The sequence below is a fragment of the Cervus elaphus genome, chromosome 11 (assembly GCF_910594005.1).
Source record: "Cervus elaphus chromosome 11, mCerEla1.1, whole genome shotgun sequence".
Classification (NCBI taxonomy): Eukaryota; Metazoa; Chordata; class Mammalia; order Artiodactyla; family Cervidae; genus Cervus; species Cervus elaphus.
Genome location: NC_057825.1, coordinates 93,032,879 through 93,041,648, shown reverse-complemented (window position 1 = coordinate 93,041,648; position 8,770 = coordinate 93,032,879).

Genomic DNA, 8,770 nt, shown 5'->3' with positions numbered 1-8,770 from the left:
AAACCACACCAGTCATTCTGACAGAAAGAATTTAACCTAGACAGGTACTGGAGGCTGAAAAGGCAAAAGAGGATTGTCAAGATAAACACAGAGGCAGTAACTACAGCAGGCGGCTGGGACTGGAGAGCAAAAGAAAGAGCCTGGGGTCCTAATTAATCAGAAGCTTGGCAGAGGGGCCCAGCAGAGCTGGAACCCAGACCTCCAACGAGAGGCAACTGCCTTGTATCTCTGAGGCTGGTGCTGACAGTGTAGAAAAAACAGGAAGACACTGCTTTTCGAAAGAGCTGTCTGCTTTAGTATGCTCAGTGAGGAAGGAGAGAGTCCCTGCTCCTTCCTCCAGCCTTGCTGACAGAGCCTAACCTGGAGTTGGTTGGCCACCAGAATAGTTTGCAGAGTTGTAGCCCCAGTGCCACACAGTAGAGTATAAATGTGTGGGTGTAAGCTGAGAGACGTTGGTTTCATAACCAGCACAGGAGTCTGAACAAAAGGATTAGGGTAGATGACAATATAGAATACCCAGGCCACAAGTATCCACATGTTCTCTTTCACTGGGATGTCACCAATGTTTACTTCTTTGCACATCACAGAGACCTTCTTATATTATCTTATTTAAAGGCACATGATGGTAACATCATACCAAATAGGAAAAGGGGTATGTCAAGGCTGTATATTGTCACCCTGCTTATTTAACTTATATACAGAGTACATCATGAGAAACGCTGGGCTGGAGGAAGCACAAGCTGGAATCAAGATTGCCGGAAGAAATATCAATAACCTCAGATATGCAGATGACACCACCCTTATGGCAGAAAGTGAAGAAGAACTAAAAAGCCTCTTGATGAAAGTGAAAGAGGAGAGTGAAAAAGTTGGCTTAAAGCTCAACATTCAGAAAACTAAGATCATGGCATCCAGTCCCATCACTTCATGGCAAATAGATGGGGACATAGTGGAAACAGGGGCTGACTTTATTTTTCTGGGCTCCAAAATCACTGCAGATGGTGATTGCAGCCATGAAATTAAAAGATGCTTACTCCTTGGAAGGAAAGTTATGACCAACCTAGATAGCATATTAAAAAGCAGAGACATTACTTTGTCAACAAAGGTCCATCTAGTCAAAGCTATGGTTTTTCCAGTGGTCATGTATGGATGTGAGAGTTGGACTATAAAGAAAGCTGAGTGCCAAACAATTGATGCTTTTGAACTGTGGTGTTGGAGAAGACTCTTGAGAGTCCCTTGGACTGCAAGGAGATCAAACCAGTCAATCATAAAGGAGATCAGTCCTGGGTGTTCGTTGGAAGGACTGATGCTGAAGCTGAAACTCCAATACTTTGGCCACCTCATACGAAGAGTTGACTCATTGGAAAAGACCCTGATGCTGGGAAAGATTGGGGGCAGGAGGAAAAGGGGACTACAGAGGCTGAGATAGTTGGATGGCATCACGGACTCAATGGACATAAGTGTGAGTAAACTCCAGGAGTTGGTGATGGACAGGGAGGACTGGCATGCTACGGTTCATGGGGTCGCAAAGAGTCGGACACGACTGAGCGACTGAACTGAACTGAGCTGGTGGTAACACGGAGAAGCTGCCTATGTGTTCTGGCCCTGAGGAAAGTGGGAGACTGTCCTGGGCCCAGCGTTGGTCTACTTTGCCCTCACTTTGTCCCTGAGCTCCTGCCCTCAGGGCCTAGAACAGCCTGGTGCAGCCTGATCAGTGCTTCTCTCATCTAGCTTATTTCTCTAGATCTGGAAGTTTCCAACTTGTTCCTCAGGAGCAGGTGGGAGGGTCACCAAGCAGGATAGTCACCCTACTCTCCAACCCTGTTTCAGCCAGAATAGCTCCACAGCATTTATTTGTCACATTTGGTTTCCAAGTCAGTTTACTTTTGAAGAGGAGGTTGTGCATGGAGTAATAGGTGGTAGACCCTTGTCCTAGAGGGAGAGCCTTCCAAAGGCCAGCACCAAGATGCCAACAAGGCTGACTTCCGATAACCTTCCCCTCTGAGATGTCTTCTCTCCCTACCAGCCTTAGGCAGGTATCAGTCCCTGTTCATCCCCTTCAGAGGCCAACCCTCCCCCAGACCTCTTAAGGGTGTCCCTTCAAAGGCATGTTGGTGGGTGGTCCACTAAATGCTCAACATTTGGGTGCGTGGGTTGCACTCATTTGCAATGTAGGTATAATCTGAGATCTTGTTTTTTGTTCATATGTTGGTTGATGTGTTTTTCTGCAAGAAGTCTTTTAATCCACCCTAGAGGAAGAGAAAGGGTGGAAAGGGGTGACTTGGTAGGAAGGAAGGAATAGTATATTTCCTTTCCCAAAGGGACCCTAGACCCATACCTGCCACTATGAAAGCATAAACATGGAGACAGTTGGCCCACGCTCCCACCTTCTCTTGCCATTCCCACCCCCGCCCAGCAGGCGCTGAAGCAGACCTCAGCCTGCAAGTCTAAATCCTACCCAAAAGCCCACTGCCTTTGGCTACCCCTAACATGTAGCTGAGCTCACCATAGGCAAGACAGATGGGGGATGAGGCTCATGCAGCTATGGAAGAGGCTGGAGCATTTAAGCAAGAAATTTTGAGTCCCATGTACCCAAATATGGTCTAAATCGAGGGACTGACCTTGTTTGGCTATATAGGCGTTTTTGCAAAAAGACCAGGTGGTTGGAACATCAAAAGATTACTGTTACTTAAAATCAGACCCCTCAGGTTAAGGAATTTAGCAAAGATGCAAAAGTCTGGGTTCACTGAAATCATTTATTTTCAGATTCCACATATAAGGGATGTCATATGATACTTCTTCTCTGTCTGACTTACTTCACTCAGTATGACAGTCTGTAGGTCTATCCAATTGCTGCAAACGGCATGATTTCATTCTTTTTAATGGCTGAGTTAAAAAGGTTAGGTTGCTTATTTGAGATTTTTCTTGTCTCTTGAGGGAAGGTTGTATTGCTATAAACTTCCCTCTTAGAACTGCTTCTGCTGCATCTCATATGTTTTGTACTTTGTATTTGTACAAATAAAAGTGCTTCCACTTTTATTTGTCTCTGTTGTTGTTCAGCCACCAATATATTAATCTTTATATTCATGGAGATAAAATATATTTGGACAAAAGTTTTTATCTTCCTCTTCATAAAGTAGTTTTCTCATATACTTTATAAATATGTAATTTTCATGTATTAGATGGTATTTGGGATATTTATATGATGTGTAGGGGAAATGGCTACACTTATTGATGAGCTTAAATGGTAAAATGTCCTGATTTTAATAATCCTTTAAAAAACGGTCTCAATGTCAAAATTTATGCTCTTGTTTTTTATGCCCTTCTTTTCTTAAATAGTACATATCAATAATCACCTCATTTTCTAATTCTTTATAGTTTTCATTCTTTGGTAGCACTTTTTCTGCCCTAACTTAGTGTAAGGATAAATTCAGAACCTAGCGAGCTATGTAAAAGTGGAGCTGCTTGCCCGCCCTCTTCCCTCCAAAGTGTCTTAGAGTCCTTTTGCTTTCGTGTCCATGTGCCTGGGTTTTTTACTTTTATCACCCTTCTATTTCCTATGGGGCTGTAATCTATCCTTCATTCTTTCTTGCGTCCATTTATATAGTTTTAAAAATCATTCCAAAAAAATATAATGCTGAGAGACTGGTGATGATCCTCAGACACAGCATCCCTCTATACCGAAGCTCAACTTGGGCAAATCACTAATTTGTGGGGGCGAAGTGGAGGCATTGCGGTTGACAAGAACAAATGACGGAGAGTCTTTGGAGAAATGTCTGTTTAGTTCTTTGGCCCATTTTTTTTATTGGGTCATTTATTTTTCTGGAATTGAGCTGCAGGAGTTGCTTGTATATTTTTGAAATTAATCCTTTGTCTGTTGCTTCATTTGCTATTATTTTCTCCCAATCTGAGGGCTGTCTTTTCACCTTGCTTATAGTTTCCTTTGTTGTGCAAAAGCTTTTAAGTTTAATTAGGTCCCATTTGTTTATTTTTGCTTTTATTTCCAATATTCTGGGAGGTGGGTCATAGAGGATCCTGCTGTGATTTATGTCGGCTGGATGCATGAGACAGGTGCTCGGGCCTGGTGCACTGGGAAGACCCAGAGGAATCGGGTGGAGAGGGAGGAGGGAGGGGGGATCGGAATGGGGAATATATGTAAATGGGGAAAAATGTAAATCCATGGCTGATTCATGTCAATGTATGACAAAAACCACTACAATATTGTAAAGTAATTAGCCTCCAACTAATAAAAATAAATGGAAAAAAAGAGAAAGAAAATTCATTTTAAGGACATTATTTTAAAAAAAAGAACAAATGAAATGGCATATGATAGAAAAGTACCAAACTTCTAGTGATATTCAACTGCTTTTGTATTAATTACCCAAAGGCTCTCCTTATCAGTAACAAACTATCCTCCAGATAATTGAAATTTGCCAAATATTTTTAAAAATCATGGTATTTTGATTTTATATAACCAAGAATGATACATCTGAAGAGTCTCACAGCCCCTTACTCAAGACAAGGAGTAGTGCCTGTTGTGTGTGTTTATTTACTCCAGAAAAAAGAGGCAGGGGCTAGAAAGATGATTTCATGAGCTATTAAATATTATCACAACTACCACAAAACCCATTATTGATGTTCAGTGGGTCAGTAATGTGCAAATCTTTGTGACTCCATGGACTGCAGCACGCCAGGTTTCCCTGTCCTTCACTATCTCTCAGAGTTTGTTCAAACTCATGTCCATGGAGTTGATGATGCCATCCAACCATCTCATCTACTGTTTCCCCATTCTCTTCCTGCCCTCAAACTTTCCCAGCATCAGGGTCTTTCCAATGAATCAGCTATTCACATCAGGTGACCAAAATATTGGAGCTTCAGCTTTACCATCAGTCCTTCTCATGAGTATTCCGGACTGATTTCCTTTAGGATTGACTGGTTTGATCTCCTTGCTGTCCAAGGGACTCACAAGAGTCTTCTCAAATATCACTATTCAAAAGCATCAATTCTTCAGTGCTCAGCCTTCTTTATGGTCCAACTCTCACATCCATACATGACAACTGGGAAAACCATAGCTTTGACTAGATGGACCTTTGTTGGAAGAGTGACGTCTACTCTTTTTAATATGCTGTCTAGGTTTGTCAAAGCTTTTCTTCTAAGGAGCAAGCATCTTTTAATTTTGTGGCTGCAGTCACTGTCTGCAGTGATTTTGGAGTCCAACAAAATAAGGTGTCACTGTTTCCATCATTTCCCCATCTATTTGCCATGAAGTGATGGGACCAGATGCCATGATCTTAGTTTTTTGAATGTTGAGTTTTAAGCTAGATTTTTCACTCTCCTCTTTCACCTTCATCAAGAGGCTCTTTAGTTCTTCTTCACTCTCTGCCATTAGAGTGGTATCATCTGCATATCTGAGGTTATTGATATTTCTCCTGGAAATCTTGATTCCAGCTTGTGCTTCACCCAGCCTGGCATTTCACACAATGTGCTCTGCATAAAAGCTAGACAAGCAGGGTGACAATGTACAGCCTTGATGTACTCCCTTCCCGATTTTGATCCAGTCCATTGTTCCATGTCCGATTCTAACTGTGGCTTCTTGACCTGCATACAGGTTTCTTAGGAGGCAGGTAAGGTGGTCTGGTATTCCCATCTCTTTAAGAATTTTCCACAGTTTGTTGTGATCCACACAGTCAAAGGCTTTAGCATAGTAATTGAAGCAGAAGTAGATGTTTTTCTGGAATTCTCTTGCTTTTTCTGTGAGCCACTGGATGTTGGCAAATTGATCTCTGATTCCTCTGCCTTTTCTAAATTCAGCTTGTACATCTGAAAGTTCTCAGCTCACATACTATTGAACCCTAGCTTGAAAGATTTTGAGTATTACCTTGCTAGCATGTGAAATGAGCACAATTGTACAGTAGTTTAAATATTCTCTGGCATTGCCCTTCTTTGGGATTAGAATGAAAACTAACCTTTTCCAGTCCTATGGCCACTGCTGAGTTTTCTAAACTTACTGGCATATTGAGAGAAGCACTTAAACAGCATCATCTTTTAGGATTTGAAATAGCCCACCTAGAATTCCATCACCTCCACCAGCTTTGTTCATAGTAATGCTTCCTAAGTCCCACTTGACTTCACATTCCAGGATGTCTGGCTCTAGGTGTTATTAGACCACTGGGTTATCTGAGTCATTAAGACCTTTTTTTTGTATAGTTCTTCTGTGTATTTTTGCCACCTCTTCTTAATATCTTCTGCTTCTGTTAGGTCCTTACTGTTTCTGCCCTTTATTGTGCCCATCTTTATGAGAAGTTCCCTTGGTATCTCTTATTTTCTTGAAGAGATCTCTAGTCTTTCCCATTCTATTGTTTTCCTCTATTTCTTTGCATTGCTCACTTAAGAAGGCTTTCTTATCTCTCCTTGCTATTCTTTGGAACTCTGAATTCAGATGAGTATCTTTCCTTTTCTCCTTTGCCTTTTGCTTCTCTTCTTTTCTCAATTATTTGTAAGCCCCCTCAATCATTTTACCTTCTTGCATTTCTTTTACTTGGGGATGGTTTTGGTCACTGCTGTGAGTGGTGACCAGTCTTGAAGGTGAATCAGAGTCAAAGGTGAATTTGGGGACAGGAATCACAGAAAGCAAACGGTGGGGGAGTTTCTGCAGCAACGGCAGTTCTCATATGCGACCAATCACACAGGATGTCTCCGAAGCAGAGTTCCTGACAGCCCAGGGATGGAGTGCCAGTGTGACCTCCTGGGCTGTCATCTCTTGAGCAGCATCTGAGCAGTCTCAGGGGTGAAGTGGGATGGGTTCCTGGACAGGGAACACGGGAGTCTCCAGGCAGCAGGGACTCCCCAACAAGCCACCTGGGCTGGCTTAGAGTAGGGGAACCACAGTGTTCTTGAAGACTGGAGGCCTTTCTCAGATGCCACTGGACTGTGCCGCTCCCAGGGACTCCCACTTCATCCTGGTGAGGGGAAAACTATCCCAACAGTACTTGATATTGGACATCTCATTCTCTTGGTGAGGGAGTGTTCAGAGCTAATTTCAGTACTGTGACATTTCTTGCATCCAAATGTTGTGAAGCAAATTCATACTTGCTTCAAGTATCTCTGGTGGCTCAGACAGTAAAGAATCTGCTGCAATGCAGGAGATCCAGATTCAATCCCCAGGTAGGGAAGATCCCTAGAGAAGGGAATGGCAACCCACTCCAGTACTCTTGCCTGGAGAATTCCATAGCCAGAAGAAGGCTACAGTCCATGGGGTTGCAAAGAGTCAGACACGACTGAGTGACCAACACTTTCATGCATAATGTATATAAATTAAATAATACACATATAGAAATGCCATTTTCCTGATGTTTTTGCTTTGTGAAGCATGGAGAAATGGCCTGATGGCAATATGTAAGGCCTAGAAATTTGTAGAAATTTGCCAAGGAAAGCATTACTTCATCCTGCTTGACCATGAAGGCAGAGCTGGTCCCCTGGGGCAATTCTTGCACCCCAAGGTGAGGATATTCCTGGCATAATTGAGTAAACCAAAAATGGAATCTTACAAATACACCTTCTCTAGTCCCAAGGGTCAGCAGGCGGCTGCAGATGATTCTGGCATTTCTCACTGCTTATTTAAAAGGAAAACATTTTTATAATAAAACAAAGAGTATAGGTTTGTCCTTCAGGAGACCTGAAGTCCCAGTTCAGTCAAGGGTACTGATTCCTGTCTATTTCCTTATTCCAGTTGGCACCATTCATGTCTGCATTCCTCAGAAATGGTTTTGCAGCCTGGAGATCAGAGACCACGATGGGAGAAAGAAACATGTTTATCACTGAATGATAGAAAGCAAAAGGTCACATCATCTATTGATAATGCAGAGAGGAAGACTTCCTTCCTGGCCCCACTGCCTGTGGGTGGGACCCTGTGGGCCAGATTTGTGAGGTTTCCTGCAGTGACCGCCACAGTGCCAGGGTTTTCAGGTAACCACACGAGCAGCAGATGGTGCTTACAAATAACAGACAAAAAATGTTCAAGCTGGGTGAGGAGCTTCAGTCTCCTCATTTTTCAGAGCAGGATGGCAGGCCAGGAAAGGTGGATGAGTCATCCACACAACCTATAGTGGCAGACGTAATCCTTGTCCATACCAGTGCTCTTACCAACCCGGGGCAGTAGGTGCCATGTGAAACCATTGACACGGATTTCAAGAACATTAGGAAAGAGACAAACAGAAACTGCTGTCCAAGAAAAAAAAACAAAGGCCACCTATAATTCTACCACCAAGAAACTCATAAGTAACATGTCAATCTAGAACATATCCACAGTCACTCTGCCTGAGTACTCTTTGTCTCATTCTATGCTCTGCACCAGAGAATACAGTGTTTTTAGTCACTTCTTGAAGGGTTACAGGATTGCCCATCTACTAGGTCACAAAGGAAGACTTGATAAATTCCAAAGACTGAATATCAACCAGACCATGTTCTCAGACCATAATGCCAAAAAATTGGAAATCAATCACAAAAGATCGGGAGTTGGGAGCTCGAGGTATGATGCAGGGAACCCAAAGCCATCACAATATTGTAAAGTAATTATTCCCTAATTAAATATATATATATACATATATATTTTACATTATAAATTTCAATACTGGAAACTAAATGACAGTACTAAAATTATAAGGTAAAAAAAAGTGTATACCATATTACTCATTACTTAGAATTCCAATGAAATGGCAATGTATTAGAATTTGTGAGGCTTAGTAGATAGAGAATTTGTAACTTCAAATATAAG